Genomic DNA, 20,279 nt, shown 5'->3' with positions numbered 1-20,279 from the left:
TTCACCAACAGAGAGAGAGAGACAGGGCAGTGTAAAATATAAAAATGAGTTATATTTCCAGGTATGCAGTAATTAAAATGCATAATATGCCGAGTTTTAATAGATATCTGTGCAGGTTAAATGTACATGACACAGGTTATCAGATATATTTTGGAAGGCAGCCTTATCCATTTGCAACAGCCACAAAACTCATTTCAGTTTTGCTTTAAGCAATTGATGCATCAAAATGTAGCTAATGCAAAATTACTGTTTCCAAACAGGTTTCCCAAAGATTACATACAGCCCTAAAACATGATTTCTCATTATTTTTTAAGAATAGCTTATGAGTAAAATAAGATTGTGATTAACATTACTTGAAGTGTCTTGAAACATAATGTATACATAAGCATATTTCAGAAAAATCTGATTTTAATTAATACATTATTTGTGATCGCTTTTTTTTTTTGCCTTTTTTTTTCAAGTACAGACTTTACCTTTTCAAAATAACTTCTGAATGCTTAATGTCAATACATTGAGTGAGGTATAAACTCAAAGATGGATGTGTCATTCACTAGAGGTCAGTATTGCTCCATCATACAGATGAACACAGCTGGAATAGTTTTAAATGCAGATTTCTGTGAAGTGGTCACAGGTGTTTTCTCTGTTAGAATATTTAAGGGAAACAGTTCAATCTGCTGCAGAGAAAGAACATCTTCAGTGAAATGTCAGTGTAATCTCACTCACCTCAACACAAGAAACACCAGCAGTGATTTAAAGCTGCGATCTTTAATACTAAAACAAACAACACATTCCAAAACAGGTTACAGTGTGGAATCCAACACCAGCCACAGACTGAAATATTGAACTGACCTTCTGTGAGAAAATACAGAAGTATTTATTATCCAAAGAAAATTTTGAGCAACTTTGCTTTTCAAAGTTGTTTCTAATCTAGCTCGAGGTTTTAAGATTACTTTCCAAAAAGTTGTATCTGTTTATATTGTTTATTATCACTATTGAGATGACATGAACTAATAAACCAACAGTTGCATTTTTATAATTGTTAACAAAGACGAATAAACACTGTAACAAATATATCGCTCATTGTTAGTTAGTGTTATTTAATGGAGTAATTAGTGTTAACTAACAGGGCTTTGTTGTAAATTGTTACCAAAATTACTTTTGCACTTTAGATATTTCACGTCAGTTGAGGTAAATGGAACAAATACAGTTTTTGGCTGGTTGGGCCAAAACATTATATTGCAAAATAAATAAACAGTCTAGGAAATTCAGGCCACCGTTATTAACACTGGAAACCCAGTCTCAGTACCAAAAGCGGTTAGAGAGACAGATTAAAATTCAGAAGGGAAAATGCGACCATTTCCCCCGTGCAATTGATTGGCGAGGTGTTGTTGTCAACATTAAGATTTGATTACTGCTGACACGATGGCCTGAGTGGAAAACAAAGTCGCGTAATGCCAGTGATGCAGTGTGCATATTAAATATAGCACGGATCCTGTCCCTGTAATTAATATGCTGATGTGGTTTATGCATTTCCTGACAAAAACAGAGGACCACAGCAGCAAACATATGTTTTGTCAGTGCTTATTCATTCACTGTTATGTGCTTTAAAAAAAGAAAAAAAACTGCATTTCTAACTTGTTAACTGACTCCATACAAAGCCCCCAGTTGTTTGAGGTAAATTAATTTTCAGATTATTTCTAAATATTATGTTTTGGAGTACTTTTATTAACATTCACAACAGTATGTGTATTTTAGGGTATGAATGGCCTCATAATGAGTTTGCTTTTCTGTCTTGCTGTGTGAAGGGTATGCTGGAGTTATGTTAGGATCTGTTGCTGTTTTCTCACCTGCTCTTGTGACATTTGCCCCTCTACATGACATGTCAAATGTGCCATCATTCCTTGGCTTGCTGATCATTATCATCTTGTAAAGAAATGTGACAATTAATAGATTATTGTAAATCAAATTGCAATATGAGCACTGAGTCAGATGATTTAATCCAAGATCAATAAAGAGATTTTATTTTATTTATTTTATTTCATTTGACCCATTTTCTCGTTTGTGAATTCCTTTAAAACATATAATCACTGTTGTGTGCTTGAGAATATTGTATCTCTGTGCATTATTTCCTGTTGAACTGCATCAGTGCCGAGGCCAGAAATCTACATGACCAAATGCAGCCTGGTCAACAAATAACAAATATTCCAGCGAATTTGATTCGTTGGATCAACTGTCAGTCTGGATGGACCAGTGTGACGCCACCCTTACGTGATCTCACCCCTGTGCATTATTTGGGCTCTCAAGCCTCTGACATCTCTGTCACAGATACACACATTCAAAAGGTCCCTCTCTATAAAACCTATTTTAGTGCACATCTCAGGTCAAAAGCACTGCTCCTGAGATTGTTTGAAAATAGAACAATTTTATTTCGGTCATTAGCCCTATAGAGCAGTTTTGTCCCTTTTTTTTTCTCCTATGCAGGAAAAAATGAGTGATTCGACTGTATCTGGGCTCCTTCCTCACTTTCTGTCATTTTCAGGCCAGCGCTCCCCGGAGAGTCCTCCAGCCGTAGGCATGGCATATATAACACATGGACTCTGTCACGCTGCCTTATTTTAGAGTGCCCCGCTTGGTTGTGGGAACTTTAACTTTATGTAAATCATATTAATAAATTTGCGCCAAAGTTGCTCAAAGGATTTTCACCCAACGTTACCAAAGGGTGACAGAAGGGGGGATCATAATCCCTTTTGTTCAGTTCCGGCTCGCTGCGAATCCTCTGTGTACTTGTGTATGAATGATTGTAGTACAGTATGTATGTGTGCAGGCAATACTTTGCTGCCTAATGTCATCTTTCATTTGGACAACACACAACGACATATAGTGCTACTATAATAATTACAGATGTAAAAATATTAGTGAGGACAAAATATTGTGAATAAATAATTCATTTTATCCTTTTAAGATCTAATTTAACAATGGAGCATCATTTGCATTCAATTTTCATCTAAAACAATTATGTCAACATTGCTTGCTGAGTTAAAAGCATTGCTTTGGTAAAGCAGAAATGGAGTTAATAGTGATGAATGAATTCAAACTGTGGACATGAATGCTAATCTCATATGTAAATATGGCTGCTCTAAGTAGATGCTGTTTCCTGTGTTGCTTGGTTGGTTAGGCCGGTTGAGGCTTTTTTTTTTTTCAATGCTCCTTGCACTGTCAAATTGGTCTTAACAGTCTACACACAGCTCTATATAAAGGTCCCTCTGACTCTCAATTATCAGAGATGTGTTAACATTGGGACGTTAATTAGCTCCCAGCAGGGTTAATGTTAAGAACTGTTAAAACGTAATATGATGGTGTCTATAAACTCAGACTGACTGATTACACAAACATTAACGCAAGCTATAAATGTACAGCAAAATGGTCGTTATCATAATATTACTGCAAAATAAAGGCCAACAGGGGTCTGGTGTAACCTTGGAAAGGTATACAGTATGTGACAATGACAATATATATATATATATATATATATATATATATATATATATATATATATATATATATATATATATATATATATATATATATATATATATATATATATATATATATATATATACAGATATATATATATATATATATTATACAGATATGTAGAAAGATAAATGTAGATAGATAGGTAGGTAGATATATACTTTTATTTTGTATTCTATTTGATAACCAAAGGGGAAAATGGTGGATTTCAGAAAGAATATTGTACAGTGTAAAATATTTTTTTTTTATGTTTTCTGTGTTGTATTTAGCAAAAGCTGATACTGTTGTTTATGCATGTTTACAAGCTCAAGATATCCAAAGACAGTGATTTTTTATTTACCTTAATGCATACAAATGAAATATTTTCTTTATGAGGCAGATACTGTATGGCAGATTCTATTGTCTAAGTAGTCTACCTGTCCTGCCTTAAAATTACATGAGAAAATATCAGTTTGTGACACGGTACATAAAGTCTATCTTTAAAAGTAAGTGACATTGAATCTCATACTCCACCAGACCCTCAGACCATTAGTCCATGTAGGACAGTGGTCCAATTCAGCTTGGACTAAAGACTGAACATCTCCTGCCAACGCCTCTGAGCACATTCACATGATGTCCAAGAAAAGGGGCTTCAGTGTTTCATTCTGCCCCACCTGGGTGTCCATCTGAGCCTGCAAATATATCCTTATTTTGTCATTTAAATAGATTAGTGTGAGCTACCCTCATGCAATCAATACAGCTGATGAGGATAATTATAAAGCGGAACTGAGTTGTGTCAGCATTAGATATGGTGAATAAGGAAGAAGAAAAGACTTGATGTTATCTTTAGCTCATCATTAGCTCCCATTGTGTGTATGTGTGAGTGTGACTAAGACGTCTGGCTACTAATTGACCACACAGGTTAGTCCCAATGAAGGTCAAGGCAGACACAGGTTTCATGTAAAGACCCAAGGGTGAAATACTGACAGGGAACCTGACAAAGCAGAACAGTGACATGAACAGTGTATTTTTAAAGTTACACTTTTTATTGTGAACAATTCTATAATACTTTTCACAGCTCTCCTAACCAACTTTCAGTTTCTTTTCAGCACAGCAGTAAATGTCACATTCAAAATCAACAAATGACTTCATTCCTTAACTACGTCTCACACTTCCATAAGTATTTTGGTTAAAGTGTATAATGTGGAATATCGAAAGTAGATCAGATCACTTAACATTAGATATGGGCTAGTATTTACCACACATCATGAAGCGCTTGTGACTCGCTAAATACAGACTTGAAAACATGAACATCATCTCCAGAGAGGCTTTTCATGAGCATCTCCTTTTAGAAAAACCGTAATAAAAAAAAAAAATTGTGATATAAATATATAACTTTTGTACTGTAGAATTTATGTCTTTATGTAATACTACTACAATTACTAACCATAAAATTATTATTAAAACTTTATTATTATTACTATTATTTTTAATAAATGATCACAAAAGCTTTCTTTCATATTTTTAAAAGTACACCTTTCAACAGCAATGTGTTGCCAAAAAATATTGAAAGGGTATATTTTTCATAGGATAACATTTTTTTTTCTTTATGGCAGAAAAAAGGTTAAATAAAATATATTTTCATAGGACCCTTAAAATTTTAATAAATTATTGTTTGATTGTTTCAAGACATTTTTTTTTATCAATAAACTTTAATTTAACCAAAAAAAAAAAACAAAAAAAAAAAAGAGCTTACATGGGGCTAATTTCTAAATCCTGGCCAGGACTGGTCAGAGAAAAAGAGTGATGTTACACAACTCTTGCTGTAATTTCACAGACCCCCAAAACCCTGGTTCAAGGAATATGTGATTAGTGGGATTTTGCTTTTAGGAGAAAAACCTGGAAAGCAGGATATTGAAGCAAATGTCTCCATTTGACCTCCATTAAATCTTATTGTTGTCAAGAAGAAACATTTGTGACTCTGTTCCAGATGTCAGTGAGCTTTGTGGTGTCAAGTGTTTATATCATATGTCTACACATTACATGTCTACAGTTTAATGTATGTGATAGTCACTCTGAGGTGAACATCTACTTTTACACCTCAAAGAACAGAAAGAAATCTGTACATTACAGAATGTGATGAAGATTTGGATTTGCACTCCTTACATTACAAGCTCCTGTTCACAGACAATGGGCCCTATTTTAACGATCTGAAACGCAAGTGTCAAAGCGCGAAGCTCAAGTAAGTTTGTGGGCGGGTCTCGGCGCTGTTGCTATTTTCCCGGCGGGATAAATGGCTCTTGCGCCCGGCGCAATGGGTTGGTCTGAAGTAGCTTCATTATTCATAGGTGTGGTTTGGGCGTAACGTGAAATAAACCAATCGGAGCGTCATCCAACATTCCCTTTAAAAGCAGGTGCGCAAGTTCCATTATGGATTGCTATTATTGTGGCGTATTTACCAGGCGCACGCCAGGAGCGGTTCACAGACGAGGAGACTGATGTTCTTGTAAGAGCAGTGAAAGACAGAGAAGTTGTGTTGTATGGGGATGGGAGAAACCCACCCAAAATAGCGTCAGTTAAACAGGCGTGGGAGGAAATAGCCACAATTGTTTCATCGATTTTTTTTTTTCCTGGTTCTTGACGGACAAACAAATTTGTCAGATGTCCTTATATACATATATGTCTTGCCACTATCGGGCAAACAGGTCTGATCCTTAATTACTACAATTAGCCTGAATAATTTGTAAGCAAGATTTCACAATGATTTCCGTCATCTCATGTGTTAATATTTTTTTAGTGTAACAATTTATGATTTGCAAAAATAACTGTAGCATCTGTGTAGATTACATGAGCAAAGTATATGCGCGTTGTGCACGCTATACATTATGGTCAAGCTTGCGCCCTTAAAATAGCATAATGAACAACGCGCAACGCGCCACTGACTTTAGACTAGGTTTTTTCTGGTCAGTGGCGCAATTGATTAATGGAACAGCAAAATAGCACCAGGGATTGTTTGCGCCGGAACACGCCTCCTTTTTTTGCGCTGAACCGCCCAGGGAGCGCAAGTTCATTCACTAGTTTAGCGTCGACGTGCTTCTGTGGAGGGAAAAGCGCGCTTTGCGCGGGTGCAAAATAGGAATGACACATGCGTCGGTGTACAAAGTCAATTGCGCTGGGTGCAAGATAGGGCCCATAAAGTCTTATTGTCAAGGTAACAGTTAGCTCATAGATACAGAGAAATCACTGGACGGATCAAATCCTCTGACAGAAAATGGGCAGCTGTCTTTGTTAAGTAGATAAGATGAACAAAAAATAAAAAGATAGATGAAGAGAGTCCCCCGCAGAGTGCCCTTCATTTGCTCCTGAGAACTCACGCTCTTAATGGAAATGGAAATGTTCCCCTGTCTTACTTCCACCCAAAACTCACACACTCGCTCCCATCAAATACCCCTGCTGTCCTGTCAGAGAGAGAGTGTGTGTGTGTTTGTGTAAGTAAGTTAATTGCTGTAAGGCCAATGTGAGAGGCCAGACGGGGTCAGGCATGACCACTGGACTGAGTGTGTGACCACCCGCAGGGCCGAAAGACTTCCACTCTGCTGAATCAGAGCTTGTGTATTTGTTTAAGTTTCATGATTCATGAAGGGTGACATGGCACAGCATGAGGAACTATCTGCTTGTGATGTGTGTGTATTGTGTGTGTAGTCTGCTGAGGGCACAAGGTGAAATTATTGCTATTGTCTCTGATATATAAAGGCAAGAGGTTGTGTATATTTCCCTCTTCCTGAGTAAACACACAAAAATGGTGTTGAAAGTTTTCACTCAGAAATTGCTAAATTTCACAAACAATTGCAAAGAGACAGAAACTAACATTAAATTAAACTTAAAATGTCACAATGTTCACACTATACATTCTTCAAAAAAAAAAAAAAAAATCAACAGTGTTATGATATGAAAGTGCTGTTAATTGGTTTCATGTATCAGGTGTGAAATGAACTCGCAAAGTGTAAAATAACAGGAAGTGCATTACAACATTCCCTCACTGGTGTCAATTTACGGTGAAATAAGTATAGATATACAGTATTAGTAGGAGCAATCGGTGCTTGAAGTGGGCTGGTACACAATATTTTCCTGGACAATGGATTCCAATTGAAATGACTGGATTTCACTGTGCAATGGTATATGTGAAAATACATTCAAATCTTTGTAAAGTAAGATTTGCCAGACAAAGTGGATTAGTCTCCACATTGTGTCATCTGCTCATTTGCAAAGAGTTGTCATGATGCCTCAAATTGCCAGTGCTCATTAAAAATATATGGCTTCCAGTCAATAATAACCAACACTGTTGCCGTTTCATTTGTTTAAATTCAATACAAATTCCAGGGGGAAAAAAAGGTATGATGAATTCAACCAATAAATCTAGGGTAACCATATTTTAGTTTTCAAAGAAGAGTACAGTGGGGGGCAGGAGGCAGATGGACACTTTTACTACACACATTGAAGCAGGAGTACCAGTGTTTGCGTACATGACTGACCAATGGTGGCGTGCTAGAAGGCGGGACTTAAAGAGAAAGGTTGAAGCAATGCAAAAATGCACACAATGAATGGTGACTGTAGAAAGAGCCAAATCTATGATGTTTTGGATGTTTTAGAAATCCAAGCCAGAGGCGTTGTTTTATGTCCAAAATGAGGACATGTCAGGGAAAAAGAGAACGTATGGTCACCCTAAATAAATCTAACCCTTTTAATGTTGACTGTTTACATCATGAAAAAAAAAAAAAAAAACTAATGTATCTCATGTTTTCCATTTAGTACCTAAGCTGACTACCTGAAATGATGGAGGTTAACTAGTTCACAAACCACATGCATCGTCTAAAGTCAGCAAAAATGAGCAGATCAGGAAGACTGATCTCGCAGTTCATCATTTTGTCACAGATCAAATGCTGTTAATTACTGTCTCTACAAACACACACACACACACACATTAGCTTGGACAAGCTGCACTATTCTAAGCAAACATAGACTCCATAGATATGTCACTTTCATTGCCCGGTTCTAGAGAAGATCCAACAGGCCATAATAATTCATCCACAGACTGTCATGCTGATTTTCCACTATCTAAAAGGCCAGAGCATCCAGTCCAAACATTAGTTATAAAGCGCACATTTTCTGACAGGCTGAGGAGGAGGAGGAATAGAGTACGAAATGGCAAGGTTATCAAATATAATTTGGAATGAGAGAAGCATGAGAAGGAATCCCAGCCAAATACAGTTGCATTAACCGTGGCACGGGTCCCAGTAACTTACTCGGTGGAGGCCAATCAAATATTCTATTACATTACACCGCGATTTTTGCCCTGTGCTCCATCCTGTGCCAGTTTGGTGGGGCTCAGTGGACCGAGAGGGTTGTGTATACAATGCCTCGTGGAGGAAGTGTTTACCCTCTCGCCATCTGTCCACGTTGTCGGACATATTGGAAATCAAAGAGGGTGGACAGAAGGGGACCAGGCCCCGGGGTGCTAAGGGCTTTGGCTCGGGTCAGCGGCGTTATGCAGCGCATGGGTCTAGATGTACACATGGATAAGTGGATGCAAAGTGTGTGTCTAACAGGTAAAGAGGTGACAGAGTCTTCCACTTGTGTCTGATGTAGAGACATATGGTGTGAAGGGTTGATGAGGAGCTATGCAGGTGTACACTAATGAACCTACAAAAAAAGACTGAAGTTCAAAAAAGAGGTATAGCAGATTCTTAGCAGCAAGACATTTGGCAACTATCCCAGACACATGGGTTGATGAAGGAATCATATTTACAAAATCACGATGCATCACGATGCACTGCTTTCTCAGTTTTCAATATTACTGCATTTGGCTATGTATTCTTCAGTCAAAACAAGCAGTCAGATATATGAACTCAACTCATCAGGGTCACGCTGAAGCTGACATTTCACTTAACAGAGATCAATGTCATTTAACAGAGCTCACACCAGTCATGGAAAATCCACTTAAATGCTGAAAGGATTCTACAAGAAAGATATTGCTTTCATCTTCTGACAACTAATGTAAAACTCTATTTTCATTAATATAGGACTTGACCTGAATTAGGAAAGGTGCGTAGGATCTCCTGAGCTCCACCTCGAAGCCAAGTTATACTTCGGTTTCTATGTGTATGCGAGGGTCCATGCACTGTACGAGTGACACAGATTCCGATTAAAATTACAGCAAGAGTGACACAACTTTAGTTTAAAAGAGTACAAATACATTTTTATCGATCATAACTTCTGGAGAAAAATACATCAGACGCTGGAAAAAGATAAAGCTTTCTAGAGTGCATGGGTCGACACAAAATTTACAAGTGCGTATTGAACCGTGGATGGGGTGGGTGCATTTTTTATCAATCGCTTTTGTGTTTTGCCTCTCTCCATCATTTTATACTAGTGTTTATAGGATAAATCATGTCAGAGAAACATCACTAGGATATAATCCATTACGGTCTATTACTGCATTGATGCAGAATCGTCCAAGTCTGCATCACAATGCATTTTAGAAACTATTAATTTCAACAACCTATAGCTAGCTAGACAGACGGACAGATGATAGAATGACAGAAAAATGAGTGTGTCAAGAATGCAGTGAGAAAATTGGGAAATTTTTTCTCTCCTTTCTCTCACCTGTTCCCCCCTTCTGGCATAGACAGGTGTCCAAGCAAACATCCATCAGGGCTTCAGACTGATTCTGGTACAGGCGACATCCTAAACCCAGATCCTGAGTGGATGCTACTAATTGCTCAGTTCTGGTCTGATTCCACCAGGCAGGCTGCCAGGGGAGGTTGGGAGCAGTATGAAGAGGGAGAAAGAGGAGAACAAGACATTCTGATATGATAGAGAAAGAGTATGTGGAGGAAAAAAAGAAAGAAAGAGACATCAGGAGAGCCCTGGAGAATGGGACAGATGAATGAAACTTGATGACTCCTCAACTTCTAATTTCTTATTAAGACCCATTTCCCTTTTCTCCTCTAACATTTGGGGCGGCTAATTAGGCACGGCCCATGCCCGATGTGGAGGGCTCATACTGTTATATTGACTGGCATATGCTGCAGTGACTGTGGGCAGATTGTGCGAGGAGGGGTCCATTAGAGAAGCCAAGCTGTAGGAGCGACTGCAGAGCTCACTGAAGCTGGGACGCTGGGATGAGATGGAGATAATTGGGGTGTGAAGTCACAGATCCAGCCATCCCATGAAGACCATTTATGCAGCAGCCAATGAGCAATGAGCTTCCAAACTGACCAGTCTGTGGTGCCATTCAGCCACAGGCCTATGAGAAAATACTGTTGAAAAACTATTCAATTACAATGAATCTCTAAATGGATATTTTTTTTAAACAAAGAGCTTTTGCTTTTTAGGGAACATTACTGGTTAGTTTGTTCATTTGTTATTCTGACCTTTAATATAGTATTACATCTACATCTGCTGAGGACCACCACACATGAGGTTCAGACCCGATCCTGTCACCACTGAGCCAGACATGTTTGTACAAATGTGAGCGACAGAACAAGAGATGCTCCTGCATCTGACAGCAGGAAAAATGAGCCTGTCTTGCTTACAGACAGGTTCAGCTCTGCTCCACGACATGAACAGCAATAAGAAACATTTCACTTAAACATCATATTACTAAACCAGTCTTGTATACTATTCATCATATTGCAATAAACCAGTTTACGTTTAATAAAAAAAAAAAAGAAAACACTCACTTTCCACGTCAAAGTGTACAGCTCTGTTCCAGAACATTTCAGGATTTTAAAAGGCATCATGCTGTATGTGTGTTTACTATATGAAGGTCTGTCAAAAGGGTGGGTATTATGTTTGTGCTGCTTTGGTCAGTATACGTGTCCTTTCTTCATTCGTTTTTTTTTTTTTACTTTAACTAAACAAAAAAAAAAAAGTATTTACCAAATTAAACCTAATGCTTGTGCTGGTGTCCTGACATTTTATCATACACGTCTGAAATTCCTACCAGGGTTTACATCAATCTTGCGTCCTTTTTCTCATGTTAAACAACGATTTTTAATGTATCTGCATTACTGTAAGAGTAGGTTAATGTTTGAGGTAAGTGTAGAGGTTAATAAACCATAACTTTACAGTAGCATTGTTCGTTGTCAAATTGTACTACCCACTGTTTTAGTGGGAGGTAGGAAAATCTGACAGGGTTGGACAAATCGACAGAACATCATCTCTGGATGCAGAGATCTAATACATTACATTACATTACAGAAATTGTACTTAAGTAAAAGTATTGCTACTTAAGGAGTAATTTACTTGAGTACAAGTACAAGACTCAAGTAAGAGTAAAAAAGTAGTTTTCTGAAAAACTATTCAAGTTACTGGTTTACAAAAGTATTGTTATATTTTTTACCCAAAATGAGATGATGTGAGCATTATGGAGCAGGGATAACCCTAACCCTAACACGCTTTACTTTAATAAAGTAAACTCATTTTTCACAAGTGAGACACAGGAAATATGGACAAATGCATAGCTCGGTGCTCAAGAAACATTTCTTATTACATTACTAGTATTGAAAACAAACTTGAGTTGCTTAATGTTTTTTTTTTTTTTTTTTGGGGGGGGGGATTTGAAATCTTTAGAAAGTAAAAAAGAACAGCATTTATAAAGCATGCATTTTTTATTTTTATGTATTTATTTATTTACAATACAATGCCTTTACTGTCACTTTGTAGTATGACATTTAGCCGTAAATGTATAACACATTTAATACAGGACAAATTCTGAATCATTAAAATTTGTATCATACTGTTAGCTTAAGCAAAATACAAATACCAAACTTCAGTGAAATCAATTGTGAGGTGAATCTTCTGCTGCCTTTTAACAAGCCCTTTTAAGCAGGCAGTAGACAACTCAAGTACACCCACTTGGCAGTGGACAAACCCATTTATTATTTACTATATTTAATTTTTTGTAACGATATAATGCTTATTACTGTAAAATAGTATATACGTAAGAAAATAATCCTAGCGAGTAGGCTAATGCTCTCCAATTATGAGGTCTTATAAGATCATGAGTGAAAGAACATTAAAGTGATATGAAACATTTTTATGAGTGGCATTTTTCAGAAAATGCAATGCCTCTTTATAACTGTACAGTATTTTAACATGTGGGCTATGAGCGAGGCAGTCGAGAGAAGAAGTAGTCCGCAGACTGAAAATGATTTATGCTGTCATGCTTAAAATGTGAAATACAGTAGAAGTGTCCGCTTGAGAGAGATCTGCTCTTCACTTCAGGGGTTTAGATACCTTACTTTCTCCCATGAGAGTGTTAACTATGTCCTCTCTCTCTCTCTCTCTCTCTCTCTCTCTCTCTCTCTCTCTCCCTATTTCATGAGAGTCACTCTTTTACTTCTCAGTCACATCAAGAAACACTGAAAGAAGAGCCCTGACTAATATTTAATCAGTTATTATCAATTATTATCTCTCTCTATTCGTCTCTGTACCTCTTTTACTCTCAGAGAGAATGAGAACTGATGTTTGTAATGGGCTTAAAATACAGACCAACCGCCAGGCTCCTCAATAACCTCAAAGCTGCTTCAACCTACCACGTCGACTCTAATTTAGCACATCAACCACCAGATATTTAAAAAACCATATTGATGACTTGATGAGCATGACAGTGTATGAAATCTGACACTGCACAGAGCCACACACACACACACAAAAACACAATCTTATGATCGGTGAGATGGGAAACGAACACTGTAACACATTCTTAGAAGTGAATACTGCAGGAAAACAACCAAATATTTATTTCAATTTCTATTTTACATTACATTTTACATTTATTCCACTAAATGTACACGGTTTTGTACCTTTAAGAAAGACACGAAAAACTTTTAGCTAGTTGCTAATGTGGAATCATTTCTGCTCCTTTGCTTTGGTAAACTCTTTGACTTCTTGTCATCTCGACCACTGTTTACTGAATGTTAATTAGCTTGAAATCATTTGAATAATTTATGCTTCATATTTATTGCAGCATCCACCTTGATACCTGACAGAACATCTCCTGTCACACCAGCCCCAATCATCCCATTACATTCATCGGGAACGTTTCACTAATCTTGAGTTTCGTTAAGCTGGCAAAAAAGCTGCTGCATGACGAAAACCAACTTGGCATAACAACAACTGAGCTTAAATAGAAAATAAAACAACCTTAAGACAAATTGCTGCTTGGCTTACCAGATGCACACTTTGCAGTCGAACGCTCACATTTTTCCTCCTTTAATTAAACTCACCAAGTTCAGTTAAAGCAGGCTACATGAACATATGCAAAATGCTGCCCAATGCGACTCAGTGCAGCGGGCTGCTAATATGGCGGGTGATTAGCGTGCACTACAGGTATGCTAGCTAGCTGAGGCGAAGCATGCAGCGCTTGGCTTCATTCTTCTTTGGGTCTGCCCACTTATTACACCATGCTACTCAGGGCTGTTCATTCACTCCAACAACATCCATCTGCTCCGGCATTAGTGGCTAAATTAGGCGCTTAATGTTACGAATTTGTTTAAATAATTGGCTAGTAATTAATAACCTGAAATGCTGTGGGCTCACAGTTTGAGAAGTTTCGGCTGACACTTCTGAGACTATGGCACTTAGACACGATCTCAGTAGGATTTGTAAGCATTTGAAGGTAAAGTATCGTGGAGTCACACACATATTAATATACATTTGAACGGCCACTGAAATCTTTCAGCAATAATTCACAATATTACTATTTTTACTGTATTTCTGAGCAGATAAATGTAGCCTTGGTGAACAAAACATAAAATCTTTATGTTTACAATAATTAGATGCTGTCAATGCACACACACACACACACACACACACACACAAACTTTAAGTATGAATAAAAATGAGATCACTCTAGTTGCTACACTGAGGTTCTTTAAGGTAAATAATTTGTACACTTGTCAGTGCAAACTGTGAAGGGTTTAACATTTTACAGAATAATAATAATAATAATAAAAAAAAAAATAGGATCATCAAACAGACTTGGCAGAAGCAAAGAAGGGGGAGAAATCCAAACAGTTTTTGCAAGGTAGGATGTGTAGTGTCTAATTTGTTTGCTCTTCCCTTGGCATCTCGCTGGCATACTTCCCTCTGCTACTTTGGAAAGATCTGGCAGTGAGGTGGGGATTGCTGAATTAGCACCATATTAAACCTTGACACTAATGACTGTGTTCAGAGGTTACTTTTTTAATATAAATATTTGATGTATTGTCATCTATGGAATAGGGGGCATGAGAAAGTGAGGGAATGTGCCAGAGACACATTGGGGAGAGAGGGATTGAGAGAGAGAGAGAGAGAGAGAGAGAGAGAGAGAGAGAGGGGGAACAAGATATACAGAGACGATACAGCATCCATCGCACTGAAGATTACTCTGGGGCTGCTGTAGGATGAGTATTTTTGGAATCATTACCATCTAATTACAGGAAACTTTGGGTATTTGTATTCATATATTTTAATTTTCTGAAGTCTCTTATGCCTACCAAGGCTACATGGATTAAAAATACATTAAAAACTGAAATATTGTGAAATATTATTACAAGTTAAAATAAATAAAAATGTTTTTAATCTATATTTTAAAATGTAATTTATTCACGTGACAGCAAAGCTGAATTTTCAGCATCATTACTCAAGTCTCCAGTGACAGTGATTCTTAAAAAAACACATTTTAATATGCTGATTTGACACTCAAGAAACTTTTCTTCTTATTATTAACATATAATACAGCCGTTCTGCTTGTGGAAACCAGGACATTTTTTAAACAATTCTTTGTTAGGTTCAAAACTCAACAGCACTTATTTGAAATAGAAATCTTTCGTAATATGTAAGAATTGTCTTTATTGCCATTTTGAAGTTTAATGCATCCTTGCTGAATAAAAGTATTATTTTTTCTCAAAACATCTTACTGACCTCAAACTTTCCAACGTAAGCAGCAATAGTAGTATATAAGCATTGACCTAGGCCATGGCAGCATGAATTAAACACCACCACATATCCGGCAAGTTGTCAAAAACTCTTCTGAAGGTGTCTGCTAGAACAGCATATCTATAGTCAGCCAAAAAAAAAAAGAACAGATGGGGAAAACAGTGGTGGAGACTTTTGCTACTTTAGTTGCCCACTTACTTTAAGACATTATAACCCAATCTCATGAAAGTGTTGGCTAAACTCAAGACATTTTTTCATTTGAAAGGCGGGACAAGGTAAGGTGACTGAAGACTGTCCTCCGGTTATTTCTTTAAGTGGCACTATTTCAATTTGTTATTGAAAGATAAACAGCCAATAGTGTACAAGAGGATCTACAATAATGGAAAACCGTAACCAGGTCACTTTTTCCAGCTCTTTGAACACGTCCATTTGAATGGTAATAACCAAATTTGCAATGCAATAGGTATCTAATTTTAAATCTGACAAAAATACAATAAGCGCACATGCAGAGCGTAATGAATACCACTCTTGAAAAAAATAATACTGGCAGGTTTTACTCTTGTAAATTACTGAGGGAGACATCCGATTCTGTGTGAAATCCTAATCCATATTGATCCAGTCAAGCCACTGATAAGAACAGAGATAAATATTCTTAGTTATTTAAGGAAAAGCCCCGGGCAATTACTAGCATGATGGCTTAAGCTATTAATTGGAGTTGAGTTATCAATTGTCAGACGCAAGATAGGGAATCATCAGTTCATATAACCTTGCGAGCGTGACAGTGACCTGTGAATATATTGTCATAATATACAACAAATTGTGTATTGGCATGGATCCAACTCAGAAGACTCATTAAAAAATTGAGAAACTCACAGAATGCAGCTTTAAATAGAAAACAGACATGACCCTCGGAGATCAAGTCCAACTTGAAAGGACTTTTCCTTACCCATTTTAAAAGAGAAGAAAGTGCCTTTTCATGATGGGTAGTTTGAACTGCATTAGCTTGCATATTTGAGGTTAATGAGACAACAACCCAGCATGAATAAAGAATCTCATCTCGTCTCTCATCTCTGCTACTCCATGACTGTGGGCGTTCATTAAAAAGGGATCGGGCAGAATGTTTTAATGATTTGTGAAACCATTAGAATTTCAGAGAGCTATTACATCACATTCGCATCCATTCCCCAGTGCTTGCCTCTAAAAGAGAAGCTGCAGACTCATTTAACATCTTCTCAAATGTTGGGGGAGATAATTTGCGCTAACTGGGCAAGTAACCTCCCTGAAGACTAAATTATCACTGACTCAGGATCAGTTTCTTACATTTGTAAGATGAACTTCACAGAATAAGGTATGTCTATGTAAGTGAGGACTTAAGCGGTTTTACTGTTCCAAGATGTCAGTTTGTCTGGTTCCAAATGTCGTTTGCATAAGAGAATGAAAGGAAATGCCCTTAATGATTAATAATGGGATTTCAAAAAACATTACTGTAATTGCATGTTTACTGTGCACCTTCAGGGTTATTTTATGGGGGCAGATTATTTTCACATTCATAGCTGAAAATAGCAGCCAGTTTATTATATTCATATTTGCTGTGTGGATGGAATGATTTCAATGGAAATCCATGCAATAACTTTTTCATCAGGAAATTTCATCTCGGGTTCAAGTTTGGTGACCTTTAACACGCAAATGTGCAGCATTGACCAACAGAGTGCTGGGAAGAAACTCGAGTTAGCTCGAGTGAAAAAAGGTCTGAGATTAACACAAATTTAAGAATTTTTCTCATTTTATTCTACTACAAAATACACAAGTAATAATCCTTTGTGAATTTGTAAAAGCTTTTATTTCTCTTGCAAAGGTGGTTGCTAACAAAGTGGCTCAATGGGATATAACAAGGTTATACAAGGTTGTAAGATTTTGCAAACTATTCTAACTCGGTCTTTTAGCGAAAATGTTTTAACTAAAGCATGAAATAGTGGTCAGAATCTTAATAATGTGTTGTTTAAACGCAATGGAGGTGTCGTTTCGTTTTTAGGATACGTTTAACTTTTCACTTCTGCCGATTGTATTTAGGCTATAAAATTCATAAACATTTTGTTAATTTGATTTGTTCAAGACTATTATGATGAGAAAAAGTGTCCTAAACTTTTGTTGGTTACAGATCTGCCATAATCCAAAAGCCAATGGTAAAAACCTATTGGGTTTTTGTAGAGGGAACCTAGGTGATGCTAACTTCTTGTTTGGCATAATACTGTAAGTCATCATTGCGGCACTCCATAGAAGTTGCTTATTTCGGTGGGTGGTGCTTCATCAAAACAGGAACACAAACAAATGTCCATAACTATGACAAACAGAGCATTTAAATGCAAAGTTCATCAAATTAAAAATGTCACCTTCATGTTTGTTTTGAAAATATTCAAACTTTTATTTTTCATTCAGTACAAGTGGATGGTGACTATTGTAAAATAAGTCCATAATGTATTACAAATTTTCTTAAACCATATAAAAAGTCATAATTCACATAAAAGTTCACTTGATAGCCATGGCCACCGTTTACTCCCTCTGTATGGAAAAGAACAGATGGGACACTTGGCTAAATATCTTCTTTTGTGAGAAGAAAAAAGAAAGTCATACATATTTCAAAAGATACAGCGAGTTAAGTTGAAAGTTAACCTTTTAAAATTGCATGGTCAATAAATTTTGGGTATTAGTAAATTTTTTTTTTTTTTACACTAAATAACTTATCTGCCTTAGAGCTTATTGTAACAAGTATATATCCTAAGCTTTTGTCATGGAATTATGATGAATGTGTATCCCGTGGCTAGTGTGTGTATGTGTTTCCTGCTTTACTCTTTATTAAATCTTGAGTGAAAGAGGATGGCATGGACACAGACAGGACGGAAGACACAGAGATGACAGTCGTGTAATTCCTACACTTGCATTAGACTGCACAGAGCCTGTAAGTGAGGAAGGACGTTCTGCTTTCCTCTTAATGAGATGGGCGTGCAGATGGGGTGTCATCCTGTTACAGGCATCCGTAATTGGACGGGGGGGACAAAGTGTCCTAACCCCTCCGCTGTTCCACCAGCCCAACACGACAACTAATCACCACGCAATTTGCATGGAGAGCTTCGCAAATCATCCTAAATAACACTGCACCGGTCTGAGAGATGGGTTTTTAATCTCTGCGAGATGAAATACCGACCCGAGTGTTTTCTTCCCCCTTCGTTTTTTTTTCTTCTTTCAGGTTTTCATTCTCGCTCTCTTCTCATTTTTGCAATGGACTGCTGAATAAATGTGCAGAGGCAGGACTCTCATCCCGCTCAGACAGACAGAAAAAAAGCCCTCTTAAAAAAATGAAAAAGAAGAAGCCGCACTTGTCCCTGTGAATAAGTCTCCTCTAAAATGCAATCAAAGTGATGACAGATATTTTAGCAGGAGGGAAATATTCCAGAGGAGCCGTTTCAGATGATCAGACAGTTATTCATCTCTCATTGCCCCTGCTTGACCCGTGTAATGGAGAATTTTACAACTGGAAGTGTCTGAAATATCTAGTGGATGTTAGTAATGAGAGCGTTTAGGGGGAAATCGCTGATGTGAGATCTATCTGAGGGCCATGCAGGCCTAGACGGCAGGGTCATGAGAAGCACCTGTTTGGATTAAAGTCTTGGACCAAATCTGAAAAGCCTCATGCGACTTTTACGTCACTCTACATCAAAATTCGTCATAATTCCACTTTGTCGGGATTTGCTTTCTTTCTTCACTCAATGAATGACAGAAAGTTGCGAAAGTATACAGTGACGAGACAAAAGGTGTTATTTTATGGTGTACTACAGAGTCAGCTCTATACAAGCTAAATTTGCTAGGTCGTACAACAAATAGTAGAAAATAAACAATTTTCTGTCTACTGTCTTTCTCTTCATCATACTCATCGCCTGCTCATGAATTGGCTATATTTAAAAAAATAATTTGAACAGCCATACAAAAAAATCAGATCTGTGCTATAAATGCTTGCAGTGTGAACGTAGTTATTTAAGCACTTCTTATTCTTTGTTCAGTCATTCATTAATTGACAGTAAAATCTATTCTAGCACTTATGGCCATTTCATACCTTCATCACACCTTTTTATAACACACTGGATAAATACTCTTACAAATATATTGTATTTTATGTGAGTTATGCAAGTTAGGTAATGTAAGTTTATTGTAACTAACACGACAATTATTGCCTGTATTACTGTAATTATTTCAGCAACAAAGGTGATTTGAAACATGTATCTTGTATTGGTTGCTCTTGAATGAACTGAAAAAATTACTAAATTGAATGAAGATCACTGTTACTTTTACTTTTAATTTTGGGGTGAACTATCCCATTAACAAATGTTTTTCTTTGTTCAGAGCATCCCTCATCACTGGAAAAAGTAGCAGTGATGTACTATTTAGGCAGAATTGCCTAACGCACCATTCTTGTGTGCACCATGTGCTAGCAAGAGTGTGAGTAGCTTAAAACAACATTCATTCTATTAGTTTAAACCCTCTAGACTAAACATAAACTCGTTCCTTCTCTTCACCGCGCACATACACACATACACACACATCAAAGTGCAAAGCAGCAGGGAGCTCTCATCACGGGTGAGGATGCCAGCACTCATCACCTTCAGAATTTGTAGAGTGGTGCCACGCTGTATATGTAGCCTACATCAGCTCATTACAGACCTGCTTCATTAGATGGCCCAAACCACTGCTGACATTCCATTCTTCCTCGGTTCGCACCCAACACACTC

This window comes from Carassius auratus, chromosome 36, assembly GCF_003368295.1.
Source record: "Carassius auratus strain Wakin chromosome 36, ASM336829v1, whole genome shotgun sequence".
Taxonomy (NCBI): Eukaryota; Metazoa; Chordata; class Actinopteri; order Cypriniformes; family Cyprinidae; genus Carassius; species Carassius auratus.
Note: the sequence above shows the minus strand (reverse complement) of the source record.